General features: G+C 34.0%; 1 protein-coding gene across 2 annotated transcripts in view; it reads left to right on the plus strand.

Annotated features, from left to right (window-relative positions):
* The first annotated feature begins 4,460 nt into the window (after positions 1-4,460).
* Positions 4,461-22,682, plus strand: part of wake (wide awake) — a 492,350-nt gene continuing 474,128 nt past the window's right edge. For both annotated transcript variants that reach the window (XM_065364759.1, XM_065364768.1), the window contains exon 1: positions 4,461-4,668. The gene's annotated coding sequence lies outside the window, so the exon portion shown is untranslated. The remainder of the gene's footprint in view (positions 4,669-22,682) is intronic.

The raw sequence follows: 22,682 nt of genomic DNA on the forward strand, positions 1-22,682 counted from the left end.
TATACCCCAAATTTCAGCTTTCCATGTGAATTTGGTAAAATTTTGATTTTTTTTTCATGTTTAGCTGTAAATTTAATTTTTAAAAATTCACCACAAGTCGAAAAATGCACATTACCATTTGAAATTTAGGCTGGTGATGAATTTTTGCATGCTCTTTCGATCCAGCTTGGTCCAGTTCAGAATATTTTCTGCCAGTCCCATGTTAGAAAGCAATATCTGCGATTTTGGCTGACCTGTCTATCGAAATGCCCGCCATTTTGTTAATAAGGCCAAGTCGACTCGTCAATGAACGCCCACAGTGGCTGAATTTGACTGATTATGCAGCTCAAACGCCATATTACCATTTATATGTAGTACTCATTTTGATTTTTCCAAAAATTGTAAATATGGCCAAAAAATTGGGAAATGCTTTTTGGAGGAGTCAAATTGAAAAATTTGATTGTTCGCTTTTCGAGGGTTTGAAAATTTTTAAACAAAATTTTTCGGCTGTCTATATCGAGCATGGCCTTTTTCCAAGTGTCTTACAATTTAAAAAACATCTTGCGCAGTTCGCAAGATCAACCGACTTTGCTCTAAATATACCCCAGTAATTTACCAACATTTATCTCAGTAATTTACCAGACATTACTTAAAAATTTACCAATTTATCAAAATGCGCGGAAGTACCCAAATTTACCGATTTAATGAATACGAAAAGTCGAAAACATCGACAAAATAAAATAGTCAATCATAAGTAGCCATCATATTACACTTTTATGAAATTGATTTTCAAATAAAAATTAGCGTACTTATGAAGACGTAACCGTCATATTACAAGTGGAATAATATATCAGGAAAATTGTTGACAAAAAACAAAATTATTACCGAAATTTACCAATTTACCGAAATTTAGCTATTTACCAAAATTTACCAATTTACCAAAATTTACCAATTTACCTATTTACCGAAATTTACCTATTTACCGAAATTTACCTATTTACTGAAATTTACCTATTTACCAAAATTTACCTATTTACCGAAATTTACCAATTTACCAATTTACCGAAATTTACCAATTTACCAAAATTTACTGATTTACCAAAATTTACCGATTTACCAAAATTTACCAATTTACCAAAATTTACCAATTTACCAAAATTTACCTATTTACCAAAATTTACCTATTTACCAAAATTTACCAATTTACCTAAATTTACCGATTTACCAAAATTTAGAGGTTTTTAATGGCTTAATTTTTATCCAGAATTGAAATTTAGCTATTTACTGAAATTTACCAATTTACCAAAATTTACCAATTTACCAAAATTTACCAATTTACCAATATTTACCAATTTACCAAAATTTACCAATTTACCAATATTTACCAATTTACCAAAATTTACCGATTTACCAAAATTTACCAAATTTACTAAAATTTACGAATTTATCAAAATTTATCAATTTACCAAAATTTAACATTTTACCAAAATTTACCAATTTACCAAAATTTACCAATTTACCAAAATTTACCAATTTACCAAAATTTACCAATTTACCAAAATTTACTAATTTACCAAAATTTACCAATTTACCAAAATTTACCAATTTACCAAAATTTACCAATTTACTAAAGTTTACCAATTTACCAAAATTTACCAATTTACAAAAATTTACCGATTTACCAAAATTTACGAATTTAACAAAATTTACGAATTTACCAAAATTTACGAATTTACCCAAATTTATCAATTTACCAAAATTTATCACTTTACCAAAATTTACGAATTTACCAAAAATTACCCCAGCAATTTACTAACATTTACCTCAGTAATTTACCAGACATTACCCATTAATTTACCAATTTTCCATTTTACCAAAAATTACCCCAGCAATTTACCAACATTCACCTCAGTAATTTACGAAACATTTCCTCACTAATTTACCGATTTTTTTACCGAATTTTAATTACCCCAGTAATTTACTGTCAAAGGTTTTTACCAATTTACCAAAAATTACCCAAGCAATTTACCAAAATTTTCGACCAACTTTAATTACGAGTAATTCACCAAAAATAAATAATCATTTTATTTACTAAAAATTACTATTAATTAACAAAAAAAAAAAAAAAATTATCAAAATTTACTGGCTATTTACCAAAAACTTAATGTTTTTTGTTAAAACAAAAATTACACTAGAAATTTTTGAAAAATTTTGATTTTTTATGGCAAAAAAATTTTGGACGGATAAAATTAACAAAAAAATTAACAAAAAAATCAACAAAAAATTTTCTCCTCTTGACTCGCGCGGGATTCGAACACCCGACCTTCGGCGTACCAATCTGCAACCTACACACCCTAACCACCCCATCTGTTTGTTGGGGGTGAGCCGTTTGCGAGATATAAGGGTTTACACAAATTTCTGCTTATCCATAACGTTGAAACATACTTAAACGTTCATAAGTATCTCGTAAACGGCTGAACCGATTTCGACCAAATTAAAAATTTCTCTAGTTCAGTATCAAAGCAATATTTTGCCATCATCAGTTTCGACTTAAAGTTCGGAGCTTTTGAGTTCAGCGTGACACAAATTTATATATAAATTGATATATGTATAAATAAATAAATATTCTAGGGGGTAAACTCGTAACTTTTTTATAGATTAACCAGCAAACTCATAACGTTTTGACAAACTCGTAACCTTTTTAGGACGTGACTTTTCGATGAGGTGCCATATGAATCTACAAGGTGTGGGGAGTCTACTGGCAAAGTTTGAGCAGGGACGTGAGATTGCCGTTTATACACTTTCTCTTTTGACTCAATTTTCAAATGAGTGCATAGCCTAAGTATTATGTACAAGGACATGAGGAAAAGGTGTTTATTGCCAAGAATCATTTTTTACGTTTTTTACGTTCTTTTTGGTGATTTTGGTGGTTGAAGATGTCCTCTTTCACATGGCGTGGTCAAAAATCGTCTAAAATAAATTTTTGACTGCTCAATTTTAATTTAGAGTTGATTATACAGGTCCGAATTTTCGTGTTTTTCAGTCTAAACAGTGATTTTATGGGAAAAGTATGCATCCTAGGAAAAAAATGCAATGAAGGAAATTGTAGAGAATAAAATTTTCTTTCTGCTCAGAGCTGGTTATTTTTCTGTGGGATGCTTTGTTAAAAAGCTATTTGCGAAAAACAGAGACGTATGGGACTTTTAAAAAAATGCTTTTCTGAAAAATTGATGTTTCGGCAATGAGATACCTCTCCACAGGTCACCCAAAAATCAAGTTAACGAATATAACGCGGCCTAACATCGAGTACTATCAGGCCTATGGGGTGACGCGTCGAGCGCATGCACAGCAACGAAGTTATAGGTGGGACGTGAGTTTGTATTTTATACAAAACGTTATGAGTTTACCTGTATGCGGCTATATATATATATATAAACTTATCTCGTTTTGCGCCATATGTCTTATCGTGATCAGCACACTCCAAAACGTCAAGAAAACCCACCCCCACCCAAATCCTCAACCATCATGACAAATACAATACCTTACTTTTCCGTTTCACGGCAAAGTCGGTAAAATGAAACCAGTTCGTACTAAAAATTGCCTGCAAAAAGTTGAATTTGCTGCACCTCTCGTAAAAATTTAAATAAAACTCCGAAAGTTGGTTTGTTGGAGAGAAGCTACGAGTAGATTTCCTTTGCTTTATTCTAAAAGAAAATATTTTGGGTCAAGATTCCACCAAATCGTGAACCATAATCTGCCATTTTTCCCTTTCTTTCAACATCCATTCCTATTACCTCGCTGAATAGCCCTACAACAATTTTGATTTTAATATACGTGGTCATATCGCCGAGCAAATATCCAATCCGCATCTTCCTCGGGTCTTTTTTATAGCCCTTTACCGCGTTTTTCCGCCATCTCGAGAGTCATTTCCGCGTAAATATATTTTTTAACGCGATAGAAAAAAATTACATCGACGGCGTTAACTTTATTAATAAAAATTTCAAAGTCCAAAGAGAGTCGACGACGACGAGACGATCGCGCAGTCGTAATTAGTCAACGTTTGCGTTCCTATACTATACTTATATATAAATTTTCGTTCATCCGAAATACAATAGAAAGCGCCGTATAGCTTTTATTTTCTCGACCTAAAGTCGCTTTATTTACACGAAAAGCTCTCCAGTTTTCTATCGTATCGTGTATATGTCATTCGACACGTTTATACTGTAACATGTTCGTGTACAAAGTACCATTCACGTGTATATTTTAGTAATTTAATTCCTCGTCGTTTTCGTAATCGCCTCCAAACAAACGACCGGTTATTTGACAAAAGTTTCTCTTAATTTTATCGATATATAATTTCGCGGGTGTAATATGTTGATTTTTTAATTTTAATTTACCTATGTATTCTTCGCTTTTATTGTTTTCGAGTTCATTTATTTATTATAATAGTGATTTTTTTTAATTGTATATTTTTTTGTGATCGCGAGTAAATATTTCGTCGAAGTAATTTTTTTAGGTGTTTTTTTTTCGTTTTTTTTTCTTCTAAATTTTATTGTGCCACGTGTTTTAAATATCGACTTTCATCGGTGCGAATATCGTAATCGTTTTAATCGCGAACTTATATTTTTAGTGAAATTGTGTTTTTTTTAATAATTCTCCGGAAATCGAATTTTCTTGAAAAACAAAAAGGTAAACATACTCACTCACTCACTCACTCGTATTATTATCAAAACTTTACAAACTATACTTATGCTTCTCTCGCTCACGTTCGAAAACGAAAAATTATGCGATAAAGTTGAAAACCTCGAGTATTTAGGGTATTTTGTTATTTTAATTATTCCCACATTTACTGTAAATCAAAAACTTTGAACTTTGCTGGTATAATTTCTTGTTTGGAAATCGCAAATGAGTTCTTACACGAGCACAAATTTTGTGCAAGTTGTCCAGATAAGAGGTATTGGTATGTTAGGTTGGAATTTTATCTACCAAAGGGCATATAGCCGAGTCTTCGGATTTTGAAACTAACCTGCGGAAGTTGTTCCCCATGGTTCGAAATCCTCGTGAGGAAATTTTCAGATCACCGAATCAGCTTTAACCAATTCAAAAGGGGTGAAATTGCAATTTTAGTTTTAAAAATTTCCTACTCTTGATAGTTGTGAACCGAAATTTTTTACAAATTGCAGGGATGTTGAGCACTATCAAGGGTTATTCGTAGAAATTTTTTGAAATTTTTTCAAGCTCATTTTTTGGTCAAAATGCGCATTTTTAGCTTTTAAACGGTACTTTTAGTAAGTTCTTCCAGAGATGTAATCATGAAAAAAAATTGATATTTTTTTCAGAATTTTTTATATTGCTGGAAAATTTTCAAAAATGCAAAAAAAACATTTTTTTCAACATTTTTCCGCCTAAATTGGTCAATTTGGGCCGAAATATTTTTTTCTCGAAAGTCAAAAGACGCATAAGGTACTTATGGACCAAATTTGTCAATTTTTTTTATTAAAAAAAATGTCAAGTAAAGAAATTGAATTTGCGCGATTTTGAGAACCACTGACTCTCTTCTGGGTCACTCTTTTACTTTTTTTGCACTCCTTTTCGTCCAAGTAGTGTTTTTTTTTCCAATTTCGAAAAAATTTGCTCATCAGTCATCACAGGTGAAAAAAATATCGAAGATTTTCGATTTCTTTGAAATTGAAATACCTGGTGCATTTTGAGTTTGTATTAATTTAGACATAAATTTGGCCATTTGGGGGATTCGAAGGGGGTTCAGCGGCTCTCAAAATCGCGCAGTTCGATTTTTCAGTCAAAATTGACCTATTTAGGCTGCAAAAATCTTGAAAAAGGGCAGTTTTTCGCATTTTTGAAGGTCTGCCACCCGCATAAAAAATGTTCAAAAAAATATATTGGGGCTGAGACTGAAATTTTCACAACTTTTCTCGCCAGATTTTGCCAACTTTTTACCTCAGACCCCCTCCCATCCCCTCTGTATTTTTTATTTTAATTGAATTTTGGAAGAAGGCGTTGGAAACAAAAATGTTGAATAATTTCAAACGTTCAAAAACCATGCTTTTATACATGACAAAAAATTTGAATAGTTCTAATGCAAGTTTGGTATCGAAACCTAGAGTCAAAAATTCAAAAATTTTTTCGTGTTTTTTTCGTTTTTGGGGGGGGGGGGGCTTTTTGGCCTTTGAAAATCAAATTAAAAAAAAAAACCAGAAGATTTAAGGGCGAAAGCTTCAAAAAATCAACAATATTTGTGAGGTACAAATAAATCCTTTTCAATATAAGAAGTTTCAACATCAAAATTTTGTGCATTTTGGTAATTTTTAATGAAATTTTGCACGTATAGAGATGTTGATTTGATTAGGTACGTTTCTTTTTTTAACATTAATTTTTCATTCTTAAATTTTTTTTTTCAAAGGGTATTCCTGGTTAAGATAGGTGAAATGGCCCTGTTCTCAGATTTGGAAAATCATGATGGATTATTGTTGGGTACCTCCAATAAAAATTTTCGACCGGAATTTCCGCCCCCCAACCCACCCCCCTTGGGCAGTACAGCCAAAAAACGCGTTTTTTGCGCGAAAAATTCGGTATCCATGAGTGGTGGGGATAAAATTCTGGTACCACGCGGAATGTGTAGGGAAAGCCTGAGCCTTTCAACTCGATTTTTTTCAAAAAATTTTATCGTAGTGGTGGGGGTAAAATTGACAAAAGAAAACTTTGAAGCGCCACAGCTCCGAACTGAAGGGTACTACACAAAAACTGTTTTCGCCAAAATGTGTCTTTTTACTAGTACTTTCTTCCTACTAATCCATGAAATTGAAATTTTGTCTGCAAAAGGCTCATATTTGCAAAAAACCCTGAAAAATACGCGTTTTTCGCGTTTTTTTTGCAAAATTATGCAAAATATGCGAAAAATGTATTGAACAAAACATGTTAAGCGTCGAATTTCACCCTAGAAAACGTGTTCATAAGGTTGTCAAAACGCTCATCTACTGAAGTTAGCTTATATTGTAATCATGAGCTCTCTGAATAAAAAAATACTTGCCAAAAATATTCAGATTGAGGTCAGAGCGATTCAGTTATAATTTTCACAGTCTTCTCATTTTAAACACGTTTCCACAATGCTTGGTCAAAAAAATCCTTCAAAATGAAAATATCGCAAGTAAAACTTACAAAAAGTTACCAAGAGTAGGCAAATTACCCAAAAATTGTTCAGAAATCTAACTCAAAATCAGTATTTGCAGAATATACAAATTTCGATTTAAATTTAAATTTTCAAAAATTTCAACAAAATCTTTTTCAAATCCAATAGGTACCATACATACATGTTCAACAAATCTTACCAAAATTCAAAAACTTGACCCATCATGAGTGACAAATTGTTTGAAAAATCAATTTTTTTTAGCAGTAACATAGGGTACCCTATCATTTTATTTACAAGTATAAATTTCTTTCGGGTCAGAATTTTTCAATTTTTAAAGAGAACTAGAGAAAATGAATAGAAAAATAAATCGAGAGAAAAAATACCTATAAAATTACAAGTATTGATTTTAAAAATGGAGAAAGTAGCGCTTTTGAGACAAATTCTGATAAACGTTAGGACTTTTTGACAATTTTTTCAAAAACTGCACCTTCAATCTATTTTGGCTAACACGAGATTTTATTAACCATTTTGGCATAAAATAGAATTTTTTGGACAATTCATCAGAAAAAGGCCTTTGCCCACGATATTTCTTCAAAGAAGTGGAACTTGCAGACAATTTTGACAAAAAGCAGTAGTTTTGAAAATGTTGGCTAAAAGCAGAAGTTTTTTTACGATACCTGGGCATGTAATTTATCTATTCATTTTGAAATAACTAAGAAAAAATTAATTTTGACAATGATTTGGCAAAAAACAGGATTTTTTAAGGATAATTTTTGGAAAATCAAGATTGCGGCAAAAAGCAGGAGTTTTCTTCTGGCAATTTTTACAAAGTTAGGAGTTTTTTTATAATTTTGACAAAAAAGGAACTTATATTTACAATTCTGACGCAAACGAGTTTTTTTGACAATTTAGGCAAGAGCAGAACTTTGCAGACAATTCTGGCAAAAAACATAACACGGACTTCTTAGGATCATTTTGGCAAAAGAAGGAAATTTTGAAATTTTGTCTACTAACAAAGTTTTTGGTCATTTCTTCAAAAAATATTAGGACTTTCTTGATAACGTCAATAAAAGGTATTTTCTCAACAATTTTGGCAAAAAACGGGACTTTTTTGGAAATTTTGACAAAAGTTGGGATTTTTCAATAATTTTTTCTACAATTTTGGCGAAAATGAGACTTTTCTTACAATTATTCCGGTGATAAGATTTTTTGAACATTTTGACATTTTGGACAACAACGGTTTTTTTTGCTCTTTTTTACAAAAAATATTAGGATTTTGATAACATCATTCAGAAGAAAATGTATTTTCGACAATTATGACCAAAAACAGTGCTTTTTTGATAATTTCGACAGAAGTTGGAATTTTTTTATAATTTTTACAAAAATGTGACTTTTTTGATAATTTTGGCAAAAGCTGGAATTTTTGACAAGTTTGCAGTAGCGATTTTTCGCCCCATACTATGTAGCGACATGACCAACGTGGCAAATCACTTTATCAGATAGTGCACAGTGAGGTGCCATACCTCATCTCATGACAGTCATGACTTTGCTGCAAAGATGTGATGTGTGCGCGCGCTTAGCTCAGTAGATGAGCGTTTTGACAACCTTATGAACACGTTTTCTAGGGTGAAATTCGACGCTTAACATGTTTTGTTCAATACATTTTTCGCATATTTTGCATAATTTTGCAAAAAAAAACGCGAAAAACGCGTATTTTTCAGGGTTTTTTGCAAATATGAGCCTTTTGCAGACAAAATTTCAATTTCATGGATTAGTAGGAAGAAAGTACTAGTAAAAAGACACATTTTGGCGAAAACAGTTTTTGTGTAGTACCCTTCAGTTCGGAGCTGTGGCGCTTCAAAGTTTTCTTTTGTCAATTTTACCCCCACCACTACGATAAAATTTTTTGAAAAAAATCGAGTTGAAAGGCTCAGGCTTTCCCTACACATTCCACGTGGTACCAGAATTTTATCCCCACCACTCATGGATACCGAATTTTTCGCGCAAAAAACGCGTTTTTTGGCTATACTGACCAAGGGGGGTGGGTTGGGGGGCGGAAATTCCGGTCGAAAATTTTTATTGGAGGTACCCAACAATAATCCATCATGATTTTCCAAATCTGAGAACAGGGCCATTTCACCTATCTTAACCGGGAATACCCTTTCTCCGAGCAAAAGCTTTGAAAAAATTGTTTTTCGTAGCTTCAACATTTAAAAATTTTAACAATAGTTTTCGAGAAATTATAATGCTTTAAAAATAGGAATCAAAGCCCGAGCCAAGCAAGGGGAAAGCGTTTGAAAATTAATAATAATTTTTCAAAAGTAAGGCGACATTATTTCCGATGTGAGAAGTCAATTTTTCAACCCTCCAACTTTGATCAGAGAAAAAAATAGGAAAATGATTGTCTGAAAAATTAATAATTCGAAACGTACATAAAACAACATTATTCTTGAATTTTCGATAATGCAAAAATTTGTTTTTCATGGTTTTAGAATTTTCAATTTTGGCAAGAATTAGAAATTATTGTTTCCAAATTTTTGGCAAAAAATAGGACTTTTTTGGTATTTCAGCAGCAGTTGAGGCTTTCATTCTGATAGTGCAGGATGAGAAGTGGCATTAATCAAATCTAATTCAACTTTTAAAATGAAGAATATTAATTTGATAAGACGCTTTGAATTAAAAAAATCGTTGCCTAAAGTTAACATCATTAAAACTGAACTAGAAAACTTGAACTCAAAGATGATAATCGTTTCATGAATAATTGAATGCAAATCAGGTATTTTTCTAAAAAATTTGCAATTCTATAGGTAGTCACGTAAGAAGTCATATTTGGTCATTGATGATAAAAAAATTTTAAAACAAGCGCAAAATTTAAATTTTTTCCGCTTTTATCACGTAAACAGTGTTGTATTTGTATATTCGTGATGCGAATGAAAAAATTCTTCTGTGTTTTCATAAAATTTAAGAATTTTATCCATGTAGGTATTTTATGTAGGTAAGTACGAATTATGAGGAGCTTCGCTGCTTTTAAAAATTATTCATCATTGTTAGATGGGTATAAATATTTTTCAATCATCTAATCCACACTTTCAAGGTCGACCTACTAACTTGATGGAATTTTTCGAAAAATTCTTAAATAATTTTATTAGATTTAGGTACCTACTTAAATAGACTGAAAAAATTTTCAATTTATTCACTGCAGTTTATGTGGCTAGCAATGAAAAAAATCCATCATAAATTGTCGTCTTGTAGCCTTTGAAAAACAAACTCTTTCAAAAATAGCATTTTTCATGCGAGTAAAGATTTTTTGTGTGTGGGGGGGGGGGATCAGGCTAAAGTTTGGCTCGCTGAAAGAGCACTTTGGCAAATTTTTGAAAATGAGAAAATGAATGATGGAAATAATTAGCTCATCATTTTTTTTTAAAATTTTGTCAGAGAAATGAAGGTTCAAAATTTGGTTTCTTTTTGAAAGTCGATCCCCAGAATCGATTTTGAGCACTTTTAAGCTGATCTGAATTCTTCAGCAATGATTTACTATTCCCCAAAGGTGTTAAATTCAACTTCGACTGTTAAACATTGAAATTTTCGACCTTAATTATTTGCAAATGATTGGTGAGAAAATTGAGATGGAAGCGAAGCACCGTCACGATGTTAAATGTTTAAGACTGGATTTCATCTTACGTTTTTATTCGGGTAAATTTTGAAAATTCCAATTCTACTCAAGAATAATGTCAGAATCTGGTTTGATCGGGATGGAAAAGAAAAGCTGATGTTTGAATTTGAATTCTATTTTCGATCTTTCAAACCGAATGAAGAACGAGGGAATAGGATTTCATAATTTACAGTTTAGGAAAATTATCCAAATAGTCCTGTTCATACCTTACTGAAGTAAAATGTGTTGTGACACATCCAATGACAATGAGGAAGAGTTTTCAAAAATAAATATCTTTCTCTGGTACCTACTAAAATTAATTTTGAAGGAGAAAAAAAAACCACGAAATGAATATCGGAAAACTGTGTTTTTGCTGTTTATCAAAATTCCGAAATTCTACATACTTATAGCTTTCCATCTCAACAATGGATACTTTTTTTGCTACCTATAAAAAACCCTTATCTACCGATGGTTTTTGTGGTTTTTTACTATAATTTTCAAAACTTCCTGAAAAAATAAAAAATCAACTTTGGCTGTTCGAAATTTTCTTTTGAAATTTTGAAACTTCGAACTTCTGCCATTAAATGTAATTTTGAGAGCTTGCTACATTTTGAAGTTGTAATTTGCATTTTTTGTTGAAAAAAAAAACAGAAAGCAAACACTTTTATAATGTTTACAGCTATGTACTTTTCGTAATGAAATTTGCAAAACTGGGGTGAGAAGGCGGATGGGGTGGGGGGAGATACAAAGTCCCAAAATTTTGGTGAAAATGTAAAAAAAAAGTAAAATATCGTGTGACATGTGGTTTCATATGTTTTCGAGATCGCTGAATACGAATATCAACTCGGTTTTTCGATTTCACCCCCCCCCCCCACCACCACATGAGCTATCATCAAATTTCCTGAAAATTGAAAAAATTGTGTGACATGTCGATTCATATTATGTTTTCGAGATCGCTGAATACGAATATCAACTCGGTTTTTCGATTCAACCCCCTTCGGCCCCCCTCCCCACCATTGATCTCCCATCAAATCTCCAAAAAATTGAAAAAAATCGTGTGACATATCGATTTGTATGTTTTCGGAATCGCTAAATACGAATATCAACTCGATTTTTCGATTCAACCCCTCCACTCCCCTCCCCCATTGAGCCCCGCCAAATTTCCAAAACATTGAATAAATCGTGTGACATGTCGATTCGTATGTTTTCTAGATCGCTGAATGCGAATACCAACTTCGGTTTTTGGATTCAAACCCTCCACCCCCCCCCCATTAAGCCCCACCAAATTTCCAAAAAATTGAAAAAATCGTGTGACATATCGTTTCGTATTTTTTTGGAGATCGCTGAATGCGAATATCGACTTGGTTTTTTGATTCAACTCCTCCAAGTCCCCCTCCCCATTGATCTCCCATCGAATTTTCAAAAAATTGAAAAAATCGTATGACATATCGATTCGTATGTTTTCGGAATCGCTGAATACGAATATCAACTCGGGTTTTTGATTCAACCCCCCTCGCCCCCTCCATTGATCTCCCATCGAATTTTCAAAAAATTGAAAAAATCGTGTGACATATCGATTTGTATGTTTTTGAGATCGCTGAATACGAATATCGACTCGGTTTTTTGATTTAACTCCTCCAAGCCCCCCTCCCCATTGATCTCCCATCAAATTTCTAAAAAATTGAAAAAATCGTGTGACATACCGTTTCGTATGTTTTCGGGATCGCTGAATGCGAATACCAACTCGATTTTTCGATTCAACCCCTCTACCCCTCTACCCCCCCCCCCCCCCTATTGAGCCCCGTCAAAGTTCCAAAAAATTGAAAAAACCGTGTGACATATCGTTTTATATGTTTTCGAGATCGCTGAATACCAATATCAACTTGATTTTTCGATTCAGTCCCTTCGCCCCCACCCCAATTATTGATCTCCCATCAAAAATCCGGAAAATTGAAAAAATCGTGTGACATATCGTTTCATATGTTTTCGAGATCGCTGAATACGAATATCAACTCGGTTTTTCGATTCAACCCCTTTAAAGCTTCCCCTCCCGCCAATTCATCCCAAAATTTCCAGAAATTTTGATATAATCCTGCGACATATTATGGTTTATGTATTGTGTTTTCGGAGACGATGAGTACGAATATCGACTTATTTTTCTGATTCGACTTTTTCAACGCTCCTCTCTCTTCACACGTTGCCTCCAATTATCAGAAAATTGAAAAAAAGTCGCGCTACACATGTATAGTTAATTATAATACGGTTTTTGGAATCTCTGAATACGAATATTGACTTGTTTTTTACGTTCTGCCCCTTCATCACCTCCTTCCCGTCTCAGAAGCATGACATCGTTGATAGAAGTTTCAGTATATCTTGCAAGTTTTTTCCTCCAAAGTGAGGGCATTTTTCCAAATTGAAGAAAAAATAGATACTTTGATGAAAATGAGTGAAAAACAATCAAACATTTTCATCAAAGGAATGGAATTACGAGACTTGCGTTGGACATGAATCATATTCTCAAAACACTGGCATTCTTCGTTATCAATTTCTTAATCAAAATGACAATTTTTTTCAATTTTGAAACGCCGAGAAGCCTTTTGAACCCATCTTTGGTTACCAGCAGATGTTTTCAAATTACATCACGTCGATAACGCATCATTTTCAAGTAATTTTTCCTGCTTAAAAGAAATCACTTATCAAATAATATATACGCATTTCTCTTCCTATCCCCCACCCTCCCTCTTCATCCGCCGAAACATGTACCACAAAATCACACCGGAATGAGAGAATTTATAATGGCCAAGTTCGCAACACATTTTCTTCTCGATGTGATTATTTTCAATCGCGAAATCGCGAGCAAAGAGCATAAGTAATCCGGAAACAAACGCTGTACTGTATACTTCTTGGACGAAGACTAAATAAAGAACTAACAATACTAGACACATTACATCGTTATTATTACGGAGTGAGTGTGATGGATGGCGCAAATACTCGTAGTACACGCGGTCGTATCGGTTATTAGAAAGATATAAATGTTGGAAAAATACTCGCTCGACTACCGTCCTATACGTCACGATCACTTGCAATCGGATATTTATAAAATTTTCTAATAAACGTGACTCACTACACAACAGATGATGAACGAAGTCTTCATACCGTATACAAACGTACATTTATAAAGGGTTTAACGAGAATTGATCAAATGGGCCCATTGCGAAGGGTACGAAAGAGGGAAGAGAGCATATAGAAGGAAGAATATCGTCGATGTGTCGGTCTCGCTTTCGCCTTATACTGAAATGTGAATTATATTTACGTACGGTGGCCGCAACTTTGGCTTATATGTGCAGAAAAAACTTCTCAAAGTACATATTAGGATGGACGTACGTACACGAACTCGTCCGGCGCGAATGGCTACGTTCCAGTTATTGTTTATTTTCAGGAGCAATTTCGTTAATTTTCAATTATTGCGTACGATTGAGAGACGTGTAGTAGGTACACGTACTATACGTTTTATACTTAGGTAGATTTACCTATAGTTAGCTGTGGCACACGATTCGCGAATTTCCAAAACGAACGCCGCGAACGTGCCATAATATGACGATAGACGATGTAGAAATTGGTGAATTTCGAACCACTCGACAACGCTGCCTAACTATAAGTTTGCGTTTCTTTTTGGCCGCCGTTGCCGCTTACAATGTTTACAAAGTAAAGTTTATTTTGGCCCTTATAATGTACCTATAAAGAAGCGAAGACACACCTTCATCGCCCATCATTAATGACATACACCGATCATCTGTTTAACGTCGGATCGCGGAAAAGCTTCTTGTAGTTTACATATTACCGTAGTTTCTCTCAGTCTCTCACCTCTGCCTACCTCGTATCGTCTAAATTAATTATGTCTCTATCGATACTTCGCCTCATCATAATCATCATCATCATCGTCATCATCTGTATTATTTGCTTCAACTCGCCGCCGCGCTGCAGTCTCTGATGAGGCAAAATGTGGAGCTCGAGAGTCGAGAGTTTTGGACGCAGCTGGATGAGGATGCTGAGAGGGGTATAACGACCACAACAGCAGCAGCCGGCCTGCGTATATAATAATACGAGTACGCGAGCCGAACAATTTTCATTAAGACCATCAATCAAAACTTAGCGCTGGCTTCATTGACACCGAACATGATGACTTGCTCGTAAATCCTAACACCCGCGAACCGTACCCTTAGCTGTCAAATTTGCTCGTATGATCCGCTTCCGTATCCCCCCTTCTCTCTACGTATACTGTTTTATAAGTATAGACGTATGTACGTAGCGTACGAAAAATTTGGAATACGGTCAATTTTTCATGTTTTTCTCGTTACGCCAAAGTATATAATATTATATCGATTCGAGCGTCATAATCCGTATACTACTACTTATGGCGTATATGTAAAAGAAAGACCGATGTGGTAATGTTCGTAGATACCTGGTTGTGATATTTTGGAAAAATATGAGCCTATATAAAGGTATCATGATCCAATTTTGGGCTCAAAATTTCGCAAAAATACTTAAAATACGTTTTCGTTGAAATATTTGAATTTTTGTAAAATTTTTCAACTCACTTCAATAGGTCGTGTAACATTTTATCAAAAGTTTCGAAAATCACGCTGGGTTAACTAACCACAGAATCGTATTTGGGACATATTATAACATTTTCATATTCAATTTCAAATTCTTTATTTGAGATACATGCGGCAGCATTGCTGCCATCATATCACGTTAAGCAGTACATAGAATACAAATTTCAGCTTTAAAATGTAGGATAAAAGACATGATTAAAACAGAGGATTTAAAACTATAGGTACATAAAATCTACTCCAGCTTATTTCAAAAAATTTGAATGCTTATTGATCCGGGAGCTGAGATATTCTTCCAGGGTATAATAAGCCGTAGTTATCAGCCATTCTTTGAGGGCATTTTTGAATTTGTTTGCAGCTGGCTGGTTTTTTACACTCCCTAGAATCTGATTATAATATATGAAGGGCGGTTTTCCAAAAGTGGATAAGTCAATTTTTTTGAAAATTGAGTTTTTCACGCCATTGTGTTCTATAGGTCGTATCTCACCTATTTATTGCCTAACCTACCCAAAAAACCTATTTATCTACGCACAATCCAGCTTTTCTGTGAGTTGCGGATTGCAATCATTTTTCCAAAATGCAGTAAGTCATGATACCTACTTCGTTTTCGTTACTTTTATAGCCAAAATAGAGCTGCGAATATTGTTTTTTTTAATAGAATCTGATAGTACTGTAATATGTACTTAATTTTCGTTTTATTTTATTGCCAAAATGCTGATACATTTTTTTAAAATGATAGTACTGTAGATAAATACTTCATTTTTGTCAATTTTATCGCCAAAATGGAGGTAAAAAAATTTTCTTTAATCAAAAATTTTTTTTTGTAAATTTATTGCCGGAATAGTGATAAGACTTTTTTAAAATCAAAAATTTTTTTACTTGATTTTTGCTTAAAATACAGGTAAGGTGCACCGGGGGAAGTCCGAATTCGGGGTAAGTCAGAAAAACTGCTCTAGCTCTTAGAGGCTTATATCTGCCGAAGCTCTACCCAGGGGTAATTTGAGGGTACTACCCCTACTTCATCACAGCATAAAAAATTTCGTGATCCAGTTTCATTTTACAGGCTTTTCATTGGTTCATTTTTAGTTGCTGTTTTGAACTTGATTTCAAATTGTAATCAGTGTTTTTCAGACTGCTTTTTACCTCAGAAGGAATGATCAGTAAAAGTGATATTACAAGTGAAAGTATTCCTAAAACAATAATGTAAAACCCCAAGTATTCAATTTTTGTTAATTTTCAATTATTCATTATTTATATCGCTTTTTCTGACTTACCCCCTAAATTAGTGCTATGGGGTAAGTCAGAAAAGTGAACATTGATAATTAGGATTCGACTTCATCGATGTGTAATACGTAGAATAATATGTTTTCGAGGTCGTAGAATCCAAATTTGGAGTTATTTTTTTTGTAGGAGTGGGGGGTGAGGCGTGGGGAGGGGGCAATTCTACATTTTTCGTACATTATTGTGTAATAGGTCGATTGATATGTTTTCGAGGTCGTAGAATCCGAATCTGCAGTTATTTTTTTTGTAGGAGTGGGGGGTGAGGCGTGGGGAGAGGGAAAATTTCAAATTTCTCCTACATTATCGTGTTATATGTCGAATAATATATTTTCGAGGTCGTAGAATTCGAATCCGGAGTCATTTTTTTATGGTGAAGGTGGAAGGTGAGTCGTAGGTTCGCATGGGTGGGGCCCTCTCCCCAAACGGTGATACTTGAATAGCACTCGACCCTAAAAACTAGCTCAAGATTCGAATTCTGCGACCTTGAACACATATCAACCAACATGTTACACAATATTATAGGCAAAATTTGAAATTTCTCCTCTCCTCTTGCCTCGCCTCATACCCCTGCGAAAAAATAACCCCAGATTCGAATTATACGACCTCAAAAACATATCAATCGACATATTACACATTAATATAGGCAAAATTTGTAATTTACTCTTTCTCCCCTTGACTCACCTCCCACCCCTACAAATAAAATATCTCCAGATTCGAATTCTACAACCTCGAGAACATATTATTCAACATATTACACGATAGTGTAGGAAAAATTTGATATATTACCTCTCCCCACGCCTCACTTCCCTCTCCTACAAAAAAAAATAACTCCAGATTCGAATTCTACGACCTAGAAAATATATTATTCGACATATTACACAATAATGTAGGAAAAATTCGAAATTTTCCCTCTCCCCACGCCTCACTCCCCACTCCTACAAAAAAAATAACTGCAGATTCGGATTCTACGACCTTGAAAACATATCAATCGACATACTACACAATAGGGCGGGTCGAAAAAAAACGTATGTCTCAGAATTTTCTGAAATTCACATATGTGGTTCCTTTTGAGTTGAAACCACCCCAAAAAAATTTTTAGCCCCCCGCGGCACCGTGGGGCTGAGCCACGTGGCCTCAAAGTGGGGCCATTTTAGCTAAAAATTCACGTTTTTCAGGTTTAAAGCTTCAAACTCGATTTTTAAAATTTACGGCTAGCACTCAAAATGTAGAGTTTGAGATGCTGAATCTCCCTGTGGAGTTCGTTTTTTTGTTCGGTGGTCCCTTACGTCTCCAACAAGTCCTTGAAAGTACAAAAATTGCTGATTTTAAGGTGTCACGAAAACGTTTCCGCGAATGTATGCCCAAATGGTGTTTTATAGGGGGACATATCGATGTAGTAAGTTGTATATGTAGTCGAGGGGTTAAATTTAGAATCATCAATATGCCCTCAGATCGCTGATAGGGTAACTACATGATTCAAGTTTTATACAGCATTTTAGGATTTCATCAATTTGAAAATTTCATCAGATTGCTTCTACCTACTTTTTTCATAGTTTCAAAAAAATTTCCATTTCATTTTTCAAAAACTCAATTTTGAATGACATATTATGTATCTGGAAAGTACACAAAACCTTTTTTGAAAAATGTGAAAATCATTCAAAAATATCAAAAAATGATCGACCATCAAAAAACGACAAAAATTTGAGAAAATGTCTCATTTGAGTAAAATTTTGCACAGACTGCTTAGATTATTGAAAAGTACCTACTACCAAAAATTAATCAAAAATTCTCAAAATTGAATGATGATTTGTCAAAATTGCAGAAAGTGTCATAATACTTCTCAAAATTGAGCTGTAAAAAAACAGTTTTTATTTTCAAAATTCAAAGTACAAATTAACCTAAAAAAATTAAAAAAAAAAAAAACTCAAAGACCAAAAAATCCTTTTTTGATTCCACTTTAGGCATCGCGTTGATGCTACACAATTTATTTTCGATTTTTGTCGTTTTTTGGTGTTTGATCATGTTTTGATATTTTTGAATGATTAAAAAGGTTTTGTGTACTTTCCAGATACATAATATGTCATTCAAAATTGAGTTTTTGAAAAATGAAATGGAAATTTTTTTGAAACTATGAAAAAAGTAGGTAGAAGCAATCTGATGACATTTTCAAATTGATGAAATCCTAAAATGCTGTATAAAACTTGAATCATGTAGTTACCCTATCAGCGATCTGAGGGCATATTGATGATTCTAAATTTAACCCCTCGACTACATATACAACTTACTACATCGATATGTCCCCCTATAAAACACCATTTGGGCATACATTCGCGGTAACGTTTTCGTGACACCTTAAAATCAGCAATTTTTGTACTTTCAAGGACTTGTTGGAGACGTAAGGGACCACCGAACAAAAAAACGAACTCCACAGGGAGATTCAGCATCTCAAACTCTACATTTTGAGTGCTAGCCGTAAATTTTAAAAATCGAGTTTGAAGCTTTAAACCTGAAAAACGTGAATTTTTAGCTAAAATGGCCCCACTTTGAGGCCACGTGGCTCAGCCCCACGGTGCCGCGGGGGGCTAAAAATTTTTTTGGGGTGGTTTCAACTCAAAAGGAACCACATATGTGAATTTCAGAAAATTCGGAGACATACGTTTTTTTTCGACCCGCCCTACTACACAATAATGTACGTAAAATTTGGAATTGCCCCCTCCCCACGCCTCACCCCCCACTCCTACAAAAAAAATAACTCTAGATTTGGATTCTACGACCTCGAAAACATGTTATTCGACATATTGCGCATCGATCAGGGTCGAATCCTAATAATACCAATTAATTTTGTAGATTTTCTGACTTACCCCACTTTGGGGTAAGTCAGAACAAGTTACATTTTATTCGATTGTGCGAAAGCTACTGTGACAATCGCGCTGAAATTTTTACCATAGGTTAAGAACCCTTATGGGAACCTACATACCAAATTTCAGCCATATTGGTTCATTAGTATGAGAGTAACAGCTGATCAAAGTTGAAATTGTGAAAAAACGTTCTGACTTCCCCCGGTGCACCTTAAAATTTTTTGTAATAAATTTTTTGGTCATAGGCCTATACTTTTGTATTGTGAATTAGAGTTGACTTACATCGATTTGCAACACTGGTTCTATCATATAAATGAAAACATGAAAAATCGTTTTTCCAAAAGGCGATAAGTCAGTTTACTTTTTCTGCTGCAGAAGCGCTGCAAACTTGAGTTACACCACAAAACCAACACGTACGTGTTGAGGTAGATCCAATACAACATGCAGGATAGGTGGCATACTCCAAGTGCATCACACCTTGGAATGGGCACCAAAAACGTCATTTATCTCAAAATCATAATTTTTGACTTATCACTTTTTGGAAACCCAACCTTCATACCTACTTTTGCAGCAGATGATACACCCATACAACAATGACCATGCTAATTTTGATGTAAATGTCGACCCATCCACAGCCAGTCACTTTTGGATGCCACATGTCGATGTGAATTGTTGATCTGCATTCGTGTCGACAATTGGCTGAATACAGGGTCGAAATTCATATCGACATGGGGCATCCAAAAGTGACGGATGCGGATGGATGGACATTCAAAATCGAAATTTATGTCGACCTCCTGCTTCGTAAAATTATAAAATTTGAGTTTAAAAATTAAAAATTTTTTTTTCCAAAAATGATTATTCCTCTGATGTGGCTATTGCTCCTGCTGAAAACAGCATCGATGCGAAGTCCACTTCCAAAAAAGTACAGACAAACAGTCTGTATAATCAAAAAGTTGAACAGAAATTTCTTATATGAAAGATGGTGCAATACTTCATCTAAGAGTACTAAACTAATCCATTTTCATGTCAACATGTTGATGTAAATGTTGATGTGAAATTTGACATCAACAAATACATCCACAATATCAACATCATATCATCTGCAACTCCAAACTGTGGAAAAGTGAATAATTTCATCAATGCCCTAAAAAATTTGTTTTCCTCATTGAACAAGATCATATTTTTAAATGTTTATTAAACTTTTAAACACTAAAACAGAAATTTTAATTCTGAAAAATTGGTCGACATAGTTGTAGATGAACATTTTGAGCATCAAATTTTACATCTATGTACATGTTGAGATGGCATGTCGAGGTATCAGAAATAATGAGAAAATTTCAAAACTTTTCATTTACCTGGCTTTTGTACAGACAGAAGATTCCTACTAAGTAAATAATTAATTGATCACTTTTCCATCATAATGTTGAAAAAAAAAGGTTACCTTGTGATCTGGTACTGTATGGATGGGTAATTTTTGGAAAGGTTATAACCCCAGTATAAACCATGAGAGACATGACCAAAATATATTGTGATATTGTAGTGAGAATTTTATTATCAACAAAGGTGGGTCTGCATGTGTGTCTTAGAGGTACCTTTTTTGTAAATTGTTCTTATTGCAATTTTTTGTAGTGTGAGAATTTCTTGACATCAGATGTGTTACCTCCCCAAAAAAAACCACCCCATAGGCCATTGCAGAGTGGAATAGTCCAAAATATGCAAGTCTGAGAGTTTTTTGATTTGTAATAATTTAGGGTAGCTAAAAGAGTAAAAAGTTTATAGATGACAAACAACGGGTTAATTTATTGATGTACCATTTTAAATTGCATTGAACATCAACCCCCAAGAACTTTGCAGCACTCGAAACATTAGGTAGAGTTGAGAGAGTTTCTGCCACCAGGTCTGCCTCTTTGGGGGTTACATTGAAAGTCACTGTTACTGTTTTTTCCAAGTTCAAGGTCATGCAATTTGCATTAAACCAACAAATTAAGTTTTTGAGAACATGTTCTGATTTTTTAAACAGTGTGTCCCAGCTACCACCCTTTAAAAACATAGTTGTGTCATCTGCAAACTGTGTTAGACGTGCATTAATGTAAGATGACAAATCGCTAACATAGAGAATAAACAATAAAGGTCCAAGTATGGAACCTTGGAGTACTCCTTGTCTATTATTTTCTCTTCAGAAAAGGTGCAAGTCTCGCCATTTTGGATTTTGACTATTTGTACCCTATTTTCAAGGAAGGATTTTAGCCAACTGTGTATTGGACCCTGTATCTATCTCATATTTTTCCAACTTTCCCAGTAGAATTCCGTGGTTATCATGGTATCAAAAGCTTTTGATAAATCACAGAATATTGCCAATGAATTTTCACCCTCTTGGCCAGCTTTGAAGGCCTACATCTAAACCATAACTATCCCTTGAGTTAGAATTTTTGAGAATTTGTATGAAATTAAAGACTTCAGCTGCAGTGGCTGGTAACACAAACATTGAGGAATCATTAGCTGGAATAAGGGGTAATGGGTCCAATGTTTGAGAACAATTAACTACGTTATTTGCTACAATTGCTAAATGTTGGCTGAATAACCTAGCCATGTCAGCTGAGACAGTATACAGTGGAGGCTCGATAACTCAAACTCCGTTTACTCGAAAACTCCAATAAATTGAAGCAAAGTGTGTTTTCCTTCAACTTTCCATGAGACTCCATGTAAAATTCACTTCTTTACCTCGAAGTAAAAAGTCCAAAAACTCCGATAACTCAAAGTAAAATTTTTGAAAAAGACAAAAAAAAACCTCTGTAAGTCAAATGTTGCCAACGTTTTGCCTCTATAACTCAAATTTTTAGTTGAAACACTTGTAAATTCGATCTCATTGATACAAAACTCTATCACATTCACATATCGGTTATCTTCAATGGTACCTATTATACAATCTCATTCCATACTTTAATCTTTTCAACCAGGTATAATACGTGTTTCCATTTAATTCTACTCGTAGTAAAAAAAACCACTCATCTTATTGAAAACTTCGCTAACTTGAAATATACCAAAATTAACCTATATAACTCGAACTCTGATAACTCAAAAACTCTGATAACTCGAAGTCAACTCGTTCTCCCTTCAGCTTCGAGTCATTGAGACTCCACTGTATTTGGTGT

The sequence above is a fragment of the Planococcus citri genome, chromosome 1 (assembly GCF_950023065.1).
Source record: "Planococcus citri chromosome 1, ihPlaCitr1.1, whole genome shotgun sequence".
Lineage (NCBI taxonomy): Eukaryota > Metazoa > Arthropoda > Insecta > Hemiptera > Pseudococcidae > Planococcus > Planococcus citri.